Below are 13,641 nucleotides of genomic sequence, written 5' to 3' on the forward strand. Positions count from 1 at the left end.
CACAAAGTTAAATTCCAAAAGTCCTTGAAAACATTTCATACATTGCATAGCATAACATAACATTGCATAACAGGTACTCTAAAGGATCAATGTTCTCACGGTCTTCCTCTGAAACAAAAAAATGGCCCTCGAATAAACTGTCAAGGATCTCCAGGCTCAAAATGCTCAATTCTAGGAGATGATCTTGAACTTATCCAAGGGGCAGGAGGAACTGAAGACTCTATTGCTCGAGAAGAAGAAGGACAAGAAATCTGTGAGTTACATTAACCCGGGAAGAAGGCTTAAAGGACAGGCTCCAGGAGTCAAGATTGGAATTCCGAAGGATAAAGAAGATGAGACAGAAAATGATTCGGAAGATGAGAATGTTGATCCCTTCAACCCTGAGGACTACTATGAAAATTATGAAAATGGACAGTACTCTCCGAAAGATGATAAGTATAAGTTGCTGGAAGAACGTATGCTAGCTATGGAGGGTCAGAAGGCGCCCGGTCTGGATTTCGAAAGCTTAGGTCTGGTCTCTGATGTAGTCATTCCTCGCAAATTCAAGGTCCCCGCTTTCAATAAGTATGATGGTGCGTCTTGTCCTCAGATGCATCTGAGAGCTTGTGTGAGAAAGATCCAGCCGTATACCACTGATAAGAAGCTATGGATCCATTTCTTCCAAGAGAGTCTGTCTAGCACACAGTTAGAGTGGTATTATCAGCTCAAGAGCTCTAACATCCGCACCTGGACTGATTTAGTGACAACTTTCTACAAGCACTACCAGTATAATTCTGAATTAGCGCCTACTCGGCTACAGCTGCAGAATATGACTATGGGCTCTAAAGAAAGCTTCAAAGAATATGCTCAAAAATGGAGAGACTTGGCTGGCAGAGTCAAACCCCTTATGACTGATCGAGAATTAGTGGACATGTTCATGGGTACACTGACTGGCCCATTCTACAGCCATCTATTGGGAAGTTCCTCATCGGGTTTCACTGAACTTATATTGACGGGTGAACGTGTTGAAAGCGGCATTCGAAGTGGAAAGATACAGGCGGCTACCTCTGCAAGCACCAAAAAGTCATATCAGGGGATGAATGAATCAAATGATATGTACGGTCAAAGGGGTCATAACAAGAAAAATCGTGACCATACTGTTGGAGCAGTTACGATTGCAGCACCGCCATCTCAAAACTTCCAACACAGACAAGACAGGCCAAGAAGGCAGTTTACCAAGATCAATATGACTTTAGCACAAGCACTGCAGGGTATGCTAAAAGCAAATTTAATTACCCTCAGAGATCCTCCTGCAAATCCCAACACTACTTCTCCTCGTTATAATCCCAATGCCAGGTGTGCATATCACTCCGATAGCCCCGGGCATGATACAAACGATTGTTGGTTGTTGAAGAATAAGATTCAGGATATGATCGACGCTGGAGAAATTGAATTTGATCCTCCGGAGACTCCTAATGTCATCACTGCTCCTATGCCTAATCATGACAAGACTGTTAATGACGTGGATGACAATTCTCACATTACTAATGTAGCTGACTTAGCATCTCCTCTCCTGATCATCAAGAAGAATTTATTGCAAGCTGGTTTATTTCCAGGTTGTGCTGAAAATTGCGATCTCTGTATACTTCGACCCAATGATTGCTTGAAGTTGAGGAATGGTATTCAACGACTGATGGATGATCGTACAATTCTCTTTGAAAAGATTCCTAAGGTGGAAAACCCTATTGAAGAAATATATGTGATTGCTAGGTCCAAAGTTCCAGTGAAGATTACCGCTACTAGAGTGCCTGTGAAGATTATTGTTGAGCCCAAGGTAGCTCCCCTAATTATTACTGCACCTGGCCCAGTACCGTATTCCTCAAGCAAAACCATTATGTGGAATTATGGAGGTGATGTTTACATCCACGACATAAAGCAAGATGATAATTCTGCTAATCCTAATGACGTTGACATTGTTGGGACTAGTAAAATTACTCGAAGTGGAAGGATCTTCTCTCCAGAAATCTCACCTCCCGCCCCTGAAACTCGAGGAAAGGGACCAGTAATCAATCCTTCTCAGTCAAAGACACCAGTCAAAGTTACTACCGAAGATGCTGCCAAGCAGGAAATGGAAGAAATGCTGAAAATCATCCGTAAGAGTGATTTTGATGGGGTAGAACAGCTGGGGCATACTCCGTCTAAAATTTCGATGTTATCCTTGTTGTTATCTTCTGAATCTCATGCCAATGCGTTGATAAAATTCTTGAAGACCGCTCATGTACCTCAGGAGACATCTGTCGATCAGTTAGAAAATTATGTTGCTAACTTGGCTGTTGATAATGGCATAGGCTTTTCTGATGCTGACCTGAGACCTGCAGGAAAGAATCACAATAAAGCTCTGCATATCTCCATTGAGTGTAAAGGGATCACCTTGTCTCATGTGTTGATCGACAATGGCTCTTCTTTGAATGTGCTACCGAAAGTTGTGCTCGATAAGCTTGACTGTGTAGAGGGGTATTCGTTACCATTAGAGATATTGACTAAATCCAAGGTAAACCATACAAGTCGAGTCGCCACCGCACTTCTATTTATCCAAAGGAATGGTTAGAAAGCGAACAAAAACCTAATAGTTTTAACAAAACTAGTAAAAGAAACAGAGATCTGGGTAAGGGGGTTGGTTATGCAATGGGAAGGTGTTAGGCACCCAAAACATCCTAGGTACTCCTAGGGAGCCCTTTTCATACTTGTTGCAAAGGTTGTTGTTTTGAGAAATTTTGTTTGTGCAAACATGATTGAAGAGATGAGAAGAGAATGTACAAGTTATTTACATTTGTGTTTGGATGGATAAACCCATTGCCTACGTACCATCTTAAAAAAGATTAGGATCAAAACCTCGTAGTTCTGGGTAAAAATTTCAAAATGAGTTGGTGAATTGATGGATCCAAAAGCCTTAAGGTCTTTTGTTATCCAAGGGAGAAAACTCAACCAAACCACAAATCCACCATGTGAGGATAGCTTCAACATGCTAGTGAGGGGTTAACCCTATAATAAGCATGGAAGACTCATTGTCCATCACTAAGGATATAGGTGAGTATCACATCTACCACAAGGATAACTCAAACCTAATAGCTAAAGGTTATGAAAGATTTTGATTAAGAAAGTGGCCATTGGAACCACAAAAAGACATTTGAATGGGTTATATTTACCAATTAGAAGTATATACAAAAATGGTCAAAGTTGTCTTAAAGATTCAATTCAAAACAAGTGTTAAAAGAAAGTTTGAAAAATCAAAAGCATAAGGCTTAGGTTTCTAATGTTTGAAAACAATGGTTAAATGTTTGCACAAAAAGTTTTGGCTTGGGTTAGAGTGGAGAGAAGAAGAAGAAAGGGCTAAGTCCTAAGTAAAACAAAAGGTGACGGATAAAGAAACAAAACCACAATGGAGTCCCTCTCTTGAGATCATATTGATGATCCAAGTAGCTCTCATCCTTTGGTATAAGAAACCACAAAGCATAAACAATCATCAAACAAGCCTCTTAAGAGATCCTCAATGTATCTTGTATCTTCCACTTGGATGAACATGGCAATGGTCCTCCAATTAAGCTCAAATGGAAACTCCTAGCACAAAAGCACACACATCAAAAGTTCCATGAAGTAAAACAAGAATGGACAAGAGTGAGTTTAGAGATTTGGTCCTTCTAATCCATCTTCATCATTAAGATCCATTTACTCCAATTTTGCATAAGGAAAGTCCTAGAATCCAAGTCCAATTCTCCATTTCTTTTCATAGGGAAAGTCCTAGAAACTAAGTCCATATCTTTGCATTTGGTCCACAACAATCAAAACAAAAACACAAGCACAATAATATATACACAATTATGTGCTCAAGTGAGCAAAAGGCAAATGGCAAATGGCATTAACATAAACATGTGCTCAAATGAGCAAAGAGAAAAGCAAATGGATAATATGTGCAAGAATAGTAAATGGCATAAAAGTAAATTGCATAAAATAAATGTTAATTGTCAATAGTTAGTGTTAGTAGTTAGTGTGCCATAAGGAAAATTTAGCGCTATGTTAAGCAATCGTAATTGGACTTATGTAGAAGTCACAACTATCTGAGGCCGGTCAATAATAATGTTGGCAACAAACACAAGTTAGGAGTCTTGATTAGTGAACCAAGTCCCAACAACTTGCCATGCCAAAAAGAAGAAGAAAATTGATCTTGTATTGGTTTAAGCCTTTTGCATGATTTAGGAGACAACCTATCCTTAATGCAAAACCATTCACTTGATCAATTGATCAAGATGAATTAGATTTGAATCAAGGAAGATTAAATCTCCCTAACCAATGCTAACTTACCAACCTTCAACTCATTGATCAAAAGAGAAAAGAAGTAGAAGAAGAAGAAGGAGAAGATGGATAAGAGAAATGGAAAAAAGGAAAAATTAAAATGCATTAAATGAAATACAATGTACCAATCCTCATATGTTGACCAATAACATTGAAAGTCAAGGTCAAACAATCAAAAACAGAAGTGAGATAAAGATTGGAGGTCAAGAAATGAATAAACTATTTTTGGCATTTTTAAATATTTAAAATAAACTTGAATTAAAAATAAAAGAAAAGGTCAAACTTCAAAATTACTTCAAATCAACCTTGAAAGGTCCAAGTAATTTATCCTAAATTCAACAAGGTCAAACAAAGTTTGACAAAAAATTTCAGCATTTTTAAAAGTCAGAAACTATTTTTAATCAATTAAAAATGAATAAAAATAACCTAATTGAATTAAAATCTCAAATAAATCTCAAATCAATTCAAAAATTGATGAGAATATTTTTCATGGATCCATCATCATTCAAATAGGTTAGGAAAATATTTTTGTATTTTTTGAATATCAAAAACTATTTAAAATGAATTAAAAATAACCAAAAAAGAGAATATTCACAAAAAATATCAAATGACAAAATAAAAATTAATAAAAATCAGAAATAGAAACTAGAATTTATTTGGGAAATAATGTAATTGGTCCCATAATTTTTGGATTAAAAATGAAAGAGATTTTGATTTTTGAAATAAAATGGAATTTAAGAAAATAAAAGCAGAAAATAGAAATTAGAAAAATCCACAGCCCTTGGATCTGAGCTCATTAATTGAGCTGGCAGATCACAAGGCTGAGAGATGCGCACGCATGGTATCCCTTAGTCAACTGCGTCACACAAAGATTAAATAGAAGTCATAACAAACCAAGGCTGAGATCAAATCTGGGAAATGGATCCAACGGCCAGAATTCAAACTGGAAATGATGAAGCCACCGGAGCCACCGTCTTCTCCGGTGAGCCTCAGGATTCCGACCAGAGTTGCAGAAATTCAAAGCTTAATGAAAATGCACGATCTATACATCTTTAGAAAGCTGGGATGATGTACATCATCCCTGTACCATCCATTTTCACTCTAGATCTCCATAGTGTGAGAAATCAGAGATGGAAAAATCTGGTGTTCATCATGAACTCAATGGATTTCAAAAATTGAATGCATAAACATGATGCCTCTATTGAGAGGACTTCAGCCAACACAAAATCTAAGCCAATAGGTCAATGGATTAAGAGAATCGAAGAAAATACCAATTGGAATGGAAGCTTGAATTCTGGTAATTTGAGCACTATGCCTTTCTTGCTTTGCTTAAATAGAAGTTCAATGAGATAAATGATGAAGGTTTAGAAGCATTAGATCTAAGAATTCAACCAGATGAAGTTGAATTTCAGATCTGAAAAAATTGAGAAAAATGAACTTGCTTCTTTAGTGATGGCTATGGAAAGAATTCTGTAATATTTCAGGTTGAATTAGGCGTGTGAAATGAATGGAATGAGGTCTCTATTTATAGAGGAAGTGGCACGGAGAATGTGAAATGATCCGTGTGCATGGCATGTGAAGCTTCATTGCATGGGCTTGCATGATCATGCACAAGGCCCAAAAACAATGCCAAATGAATTCTGAGCATCAGCCAAATGGAATTGGACGCGTGACCTTGCAAGGCAATAGCTTATGCACCAAGATTTCAAGTGAATTCCTCATTTGTACCTAAACAAACATCTCTTCGAAAATACCATTTAGAAAATACAAACATAGGCATATGGGTAATGGTTGGAAAGGTCTTTGTATAAGGAACAAATGTTATGTTGGACAAAAACTCATTTGAAGTGTGGAAATTTATGAAATTTGAGTTTAAAGTGCAAGGTGCATGACATGTCAAGGCAAGGTTTCTAAAATTGGCCAACTTTCAAGCCCCTCTGTTTTGATGATGTAACCCTCAAATGAAAAAAACCTCCAACATCAAAGTTATAGATCTTTTCAAGACACTCAAAATGGACTTAAATTTTGCATCATTTGGATTTTTTATGGAAGAGTTATGGGCACTTGAAGTTTGACTTTTTTGACTTTTAATGCCTTTGGTCAAAAAGGACCTATAATGTCTTGCATTATCACATGTATTTCCTTTGAGATTTTGAAATTGTGTTCAACATAACATTTGAAGTAGACATCTTAAGATTTCCAATTCATTTGATCCCACCTCAAAATCATAAAAAATGAATGAGTTATGTCCTTGGGAAGTTGACCTAAAATTAGGGTTTCAATCAAAATGACCTATAATGTATTGGAATAGCAGATGGACTTACAAGCTTCAAATCATTTTTTTATGAACATGAAAGTTGTTCATATTGTCCTTAAGAACATTTTTGCTTTTGGAACCATCTCCATTTGACTAACACATAAAAAGTTAGGTCTCAGTGCATTTCAAAATAGTCAGATGAATTGACTGATCAACTTCTCAAGTCCACAACCCATATCTTGATGAATTGATGATTGAGGACACTCAAATAAGTTCAAATATGCATGAAATGATGAATTAAAGAACTTCCCTTGATTGTATTTGACCATGGGCTGAGGTTGCTACAAGAGCAAGGCATTGTGGTGCACAAATGAATTAGGTTTTCTCAGAAGAACAAGATCTCAAACCCTTTGACTTGATTGATCAAAATGATGCATTGAAGTACTAGGGAGGCACATTTGATGGATGAGAGCTTTGGGAACCATTACCATGCTTGCTTTCATCTCTTTTTGACCATGTCTTTGTACGAATGATCTCCTAGAAGCTTTGGACTTTGTGATTGCTCAAGCTACAAACACAAGATGTTAGTGACATATTTTTGTGCTTTTGGTTAGTAAACAAAATGAGAAAATCAATGATATACACTTCAAGTAGGCTTGGTGATCTCAAACCACTCACAAGAGGTCCCATCCAAAGGCAAAGGGAACCAAGATGCTAATGATCCTTGAGGCTTATGCAAATGAAATGTTATGATGCCAAGAGGGATCTTAGGGACAAAATTGGGGTCTTACAGACTGTAAAAGCATTGAACTGAAACCTAGTGACGTTATGGTGCGTGCTTACGATGGTGCGAAGAGTGTTTTCCATGGTGACGTGGTTCTCCCTATCAAGGTAGGACCTCAAGTCTTCAACACTACCTGTTACGTAATGAACATTCGTCCTGCCTATTCCTGCTTGCTGGGACGCCCTTGGATCCATGGGGCAAGTGCTGTAGCTTCGTCTCTCCATCAAAAGCTGAGGTATCCAATAGAGGGCAAGATTGTCACTGTGTATGGAGAAGAAGAGTATATTGTCAGTAGTGTGCATACCTTATGATACGTCGAGATGGATGGTGAATTATTTGAGACTCCTTCTCAGTCATTTGAAGTAGTTCCTCCGACCAGTCCTGTCCTTAAGCCAACTTCCCGTGTGCCCAAGGTTATTCGTGCTCCTCCTTCTATGATTTCTCTGAAAGATGCTCAAGCCGTGGTTGAAGATGGTGGTCGTACTGGCTGGGGTCAACTGATCGATGTACCGTACAAGTCTAATAAATTTGGCATGGGGTTTAGCTCTGAAAAGATAGTCAAAGATCAGATTAATATTGTAGAAGATGCTGATAGCGATTGCGACTTGGATAGCTGGATTTTCCCAACAATTGGTGACAAACTCAATAATTGGAAGGCTGAAGACACTATCCCGATTTCCTTTAGTCAGGAGTAATTGTTATTGCTTATTTTAGTGTTTCAAATTTTGTAATTTTTATTATGAACAATTGAACTTCTTAAAGCATTGTGTCTATGCCCGGGGCACAATAGCTAATTTGTTAAGGGTTTTGTCATTTTCATAAGCATATTCACATTCAATAAATCAATGGACTTTTTGCATTCAAATATTGCGCTCTTTATCTTTCCTGTCATCTTTCAAATAAGCTATGTTTTCTTACACACACTCACGTAACAAATTGCAGATCCATATTCCCAAAACACGTATCATCCATAAAGAGGGCAAAAAGCAAACTTGATTAAGTGATGGACATTCGATTCCAAAACAGGGATACGAATCTTACTCGACTAGGGAAGAACAAAAGCTTCGACCAAGGAGTGCATGAGATATATTATCTATTACCGTCAAAACATAGATAATACACTCGCATGGAAGATTATCCACAACCGGTTACTGGGTTAATAAAGGATAAATCGACCATCTAAGAGAAAGGCATCGGGATACCAAAACTAGGTATATAATGATGACCAATCAAAGAGAGCAACCAACATTACCGACAACCGGTATGAAAGATGATTTGCTGGGGATAAATTGTCTAATCAGAGCAATTATCCAAAAGAATGAGGGAATATCAATACCGAATATTGGATAATGATAACCATCAAGGAGGGGATTACATCTACCGGGTACGGGGTAGAAAACCACAGAAGAGTAACCGTCATCGACTAGGACGAACAACCAGGTTAACTCTGCAAAGGGGAGAAAGTAGGATTTACAACTACCGGTACAAGGGTAGAAAACCACAGGCTCCGCCGGGGATAGGATGGATAATTACTGGTTACTGGGCAATTATTCATTTATACCACGGGGAAACACAAGAAACAGTCACAAGAGGCCAATTTAGGATCAAACCAAAGAGGCGAACTGAATCAAGACTCGTCCTAATGAGGATATAACTCACTAGGGGAACCCATCCCAATATACGTGTTGGGAAGAAGCGAAAACAACCGTCGTCCACGAGGATAGAACTCAGTGGGGAATGCGGAAGGAAAGATAAACACTTTCTGCTTAAGGGGCCGACTCTCTATATTGAGGGATCAGACACCGACATCCTGCTTGGGAAAAGTATTACCCACTAGCAGAGGGATAACAAACAAAGATATATGGCAAACAATGCAATATGAATATCAAATGTTTGAAAAATATGTGCACATATGCGTGGTTTATGTATGATGAATGCTGACAAACAGACATTTCTAACACAAACAACCCCAAGGAGTACAAAAAATCCGGTACTACATCCCAAGAGAAAACCAAAATCCAAGGAGAGTATCCAATCTGCCGGGGATTAGAGATATCAGGAAACAACAAAATCTCTGCAGGGGATAAATCATCAGTCACAGCTGGGGAAAAGAGTTCATTACACAGGTAGAATCTGCCACATAAGCAACTTTACTGGGGAATCTATCTGAGGGATAAAGGGATTCTGGAGGGTCAACCACCAAGTACCGTACTCACCAAAGAGATCACATCTGCTGAGGAGAAAAGGTTGCCACCCCGCTGAAGGGGAGAGTGGTGAATATCTTAACAAGCATACCACTCAGGGCTCCAGAGGAAGAAAATACAGTCATGCCAGGAATATGAACAAATGTCTTACCTTGTTGGAGATCATACCATCCTTGGGAGAGCACTGAGGATCTCCTAAGTATCCTTTTCATCATTGTGAATGTTCACTTTGCTTAAAAGCAAGTTATGAAAAATTCGTTTATTCAAAACAATGACATTTTCTCAATTGAAACATGCAAAACATTTGTTGAATAGAAACAAATAAGAGTGCAAATAATTGGATAACAGGCTCGAATTTATTTGATGGAATGGTAGTCTGCAAAAGGCAAGACTCCATAGATCCTTACAAGTTTGAAATTGGTGATATATATTGGAAAAGGCTACATTGAACATAATGACCATTTCTCCACCAATTCTGAATTCGATGTATTTGAAGCTTCGGTTGATGACGAATGAGCAAGAATCTCTGACGGATGACAGTTGTAGAACAAAGTCTTGTCAGGATGCAGTTACTTGCCAAATCCCTAATTTTTGCCTAGATTTCCCCAGGGTGAGGTGCTCAATCTAGCGGGATACACATATTCATTTTTCATGTCTCTAACTTTTGCCTGGACCGCCCTTTCGGGCTTTCAATCCACCGAGACGCTCATTTTTGCTTAAGCCGCCCTTTCGGGTTTTCAACTTAGCGAGCTATTCTATTTTCATTTTTAGGCGAAGTATTTCTTGACTGCATCTGAGTTCACAGGACGAGGGAAATCCTCCCCATCCATAGTTGTAAGTATCAAGGCACCGCCTGAAAAGGCTCTCTTAACAACATATGGGCCTTCATAGTTTGGAGTCCACTTGCCCCTGGAATCGGGCGCGAAAGACAAGACTTTCTTGAGCACAAGGTCACCTTCTCGAAACACACGAGGCTTGACCTTCTTATCAAAAGCTTTCTTCATTCTCTGTTGATATAACTGACCCTGGCACATGGGAGTCAATCTCTTCTCTTCTATCAAATTCAGCTGGTCATAACGATTCTGAACCCATTCAGCATCAGTCAACTTGGCCTCCATCAAGACTCTCATTGATGGGATCTCCACCTCTACTGGGAGTACAGCCTCCATGCCATAAACAAGAGAGAAATGGGTTGCCCCTGTTGAAGTGCGGACAGACGTACGATATCCAGGTAAAGCAAATGGCAGCATCTCATGCCAATCTTTATACGTGACAACCATCTTCTGGATAATCTTCTTGATATTCTTATTAGCAGCTTCAATAACCCCATTCATCTTGGGTCTATAAGGAGAAGAATTATGGTGCGCGATCTTGAACTCACTACACAGCTCTTTCATCATTTTGTTATTCAAGTTAGATCCATTATCAGTAATGATCTTATCTGGCACACCATAACGGCATATGAGTTGATTCTTGATAAACTTCACGACCACCTGCCTGGTCACATTTGCATATGACGCCGCTTCAACCCATTTGGTGAAGTAATCAATTGCTACAAGAATAAATCTGTGCCCGTTAGACGCTTTTGGCTCAATCATGCCAATCATGTCAATTCCCCACATAGAGAAAGGCCATGGTGATGAAATCACATTCAGAAGTGTCGGAGGAATATGAATCTTATCCGCGTAAATCTGACACTTATGGCATTTCTTCACGTATTTGCAGCAGTCAGACTCCATTGTCAGCCAATAGTAGCTTGCTCTCAACATCTTTCTAGCCATGGCATGTCCATTGGAATGAGTACCAAATGAACCCTCATGGACCTCAGTCATCAACAGGTCTGCTTCGTGTCTATCCACGCATATGAGTAGAACCATGTCAAAATTTCTCTTATAAAGCACTTCGCCATTGAGGTAGAAACTGCCTGACAATCTCCTCAAAGTCTTCCTATCTTTCACAGATGCCCCAGGCGGGTAAACCTGGTTCTGAAGGAAGCACTTAATATCGTAATACCATGGCTTATCATCTTTCACCTCTTCTACTGTAAATACATGAGCTGGTATGTCCAAGCGCATCACAGTGATATTGGGGACTTCATTTCAAAATTTTACCACAATCATCGAAGCTAGCCTGGCAAGAGCATCTGCCATCCGATTCTCATCTCGAGGAATATGATAGAAGTCAACCTCAATAAAGAATATTGAAATCCTCCTCGCATAATCTCTATACGGAACGAGACCAGGCTGATTCGTTTCCCATTCACCCTTAATCTAATTAACAACGAGGGCCGAATCACCATATACGTCAAGATGCTTGATCCTCAGATCAATGCATTCCTCCAATCCCATAATGCAGGCCTCATACTCAGCCATATTATTCGTGCATTTGAAAGTTAGCCTTGCTGTAAAAGGAATATGTGTGCCCTGAGGAGTAATAATCACTGCCCCAATACCATTTCCATATTGATTCACAGCGCCATCAAACACCACACTCCATCTGGAACCAGGTTCTGGCCCTTCATCGAGCGTAGGCTCATCACAATCTTTCATTTTCAAATACAGAATTTCCTCATCCAGGAAGTCAAACTAAACTGACTGATAATCCTCAATCGGCTGATGTGCCAAGTGGTCAGCCAAGATACTACCTTTAATAGCCTTCTGAGCTCGATACTCAATATCATACTCAGATAACAACATTTGCCAACGGGCAATTCTCCCTGTTAAAGCAGGCTTCTCGAAGATATACTTGATTGGATCCATTCTGGATATCAACCAGGTCATATGATTTATCATATACGGGCGTAAGCGCTTAGCAGCCCAAGCCAAAGCACAACATGTCTTCTCAAGCATTGAGTACCAAGACTCACAATCAGTGAACTTCTTGCTCAGGTAGTAAATAGCATATTCTTTCTTCCCTAATTCGTCTTGCTGACCAAGGACACAACCCATTGAGTCTTCAAGAACAGTTAGATACATGATCAAGGGTCTTCCTTCCACGGGCGGAGACAGGATTGGAGGTTCAGACAGATACTCTTTAATACTGTCGAAAGCATTCTGGAAATCCTCAGTCCAATCGTGGGACTGATCTTTCTGGAGGAGCTTGAATATCGGCGCACATGTGGCAGTCATGTGGGATATGAATCTAGAAATATAATTCAAGCGCCCAAGAAAACCTTGGACTTGCTTCTCAGTCTTGGGCGCAGGCATCTCTTGTATTGCTTTGACCTTTGCAGGATCAACCTCAATACCTCTTTCACTGACAATAAAGCCCAATAACTTGCCAAAACAGACTCCAAATGTACACTTGTTGGGGTTCAGACGAAGCTTGTACTTTCTCAAACGTTGAAAAAGCTTCAACAAGTGCTCTATATGTTCAACTTCCGTTCTCGACTTAGCAATCATATCGTCAACATATACCTCAATCTCCTTGTGTATCATATCATGAAACAAGGTGGTCATAGCTCGTTGATACGTGGCTCCGGCGTTCTTCAAACCGAAGGGCATCACTCGATAACAAAATGTTCCCCAAGGTGTGATGAATGTTGTCTTCTCCATATCCTCGGGTGCCATCTTGATCTGGTTATATCCGGAAAATCCATCCATAAATGAGAAGACGTTGAATTTAGCTGTATTATCTACCAACATATCGATATGTGGTAGAGGGAAATCATCTTTCGGACAAGCTTTATTCAAGTCTCTATAGTCCACACACATCCGGACTTTTCCATCTTTTTTAGGCACGGGCACAATATTGGCCACCCATTGAGGATATGTAGAAGTCACCAGAAACCCCGCATCAATTTGCTTCTGAACCTCTTCTTTGATCTTCACTGCCATATCAGGATGAGTTCTTCTGAGCTTTTGCTTCACAGGCACACACTCAGGCTTTAAAGGTAAGAAATGTTGCACAATGTCAGTATCTAGACCTGGCATGTCTTCATACGACCAAGCAAAGACGTCGACATATTCTCGTAGCAATCCAATCAACCCCTTCTTGACAGATTCTTCAAGGAGTGCACCAATCTTCACTTCACGCACACAATCCTCAGACCCCAAGTTGACTGTTTC

Source organism: Lathyrus oleraceus, chromosome 1, assembly GCF_024323335.1.
Source record: "Lathyrus oleraceus cultivar Zhongwan6 chromosome 1, CAAS_Psat_ZW6_1.0, whole genome shotgun sequence".
Lineage (NCBI taxonomy): Eukaryota > Viridiplantae > Streptophyta > Magnoliopsida > Fabales > Fabaceae > Lathyrus > Lathyrus oleraceus.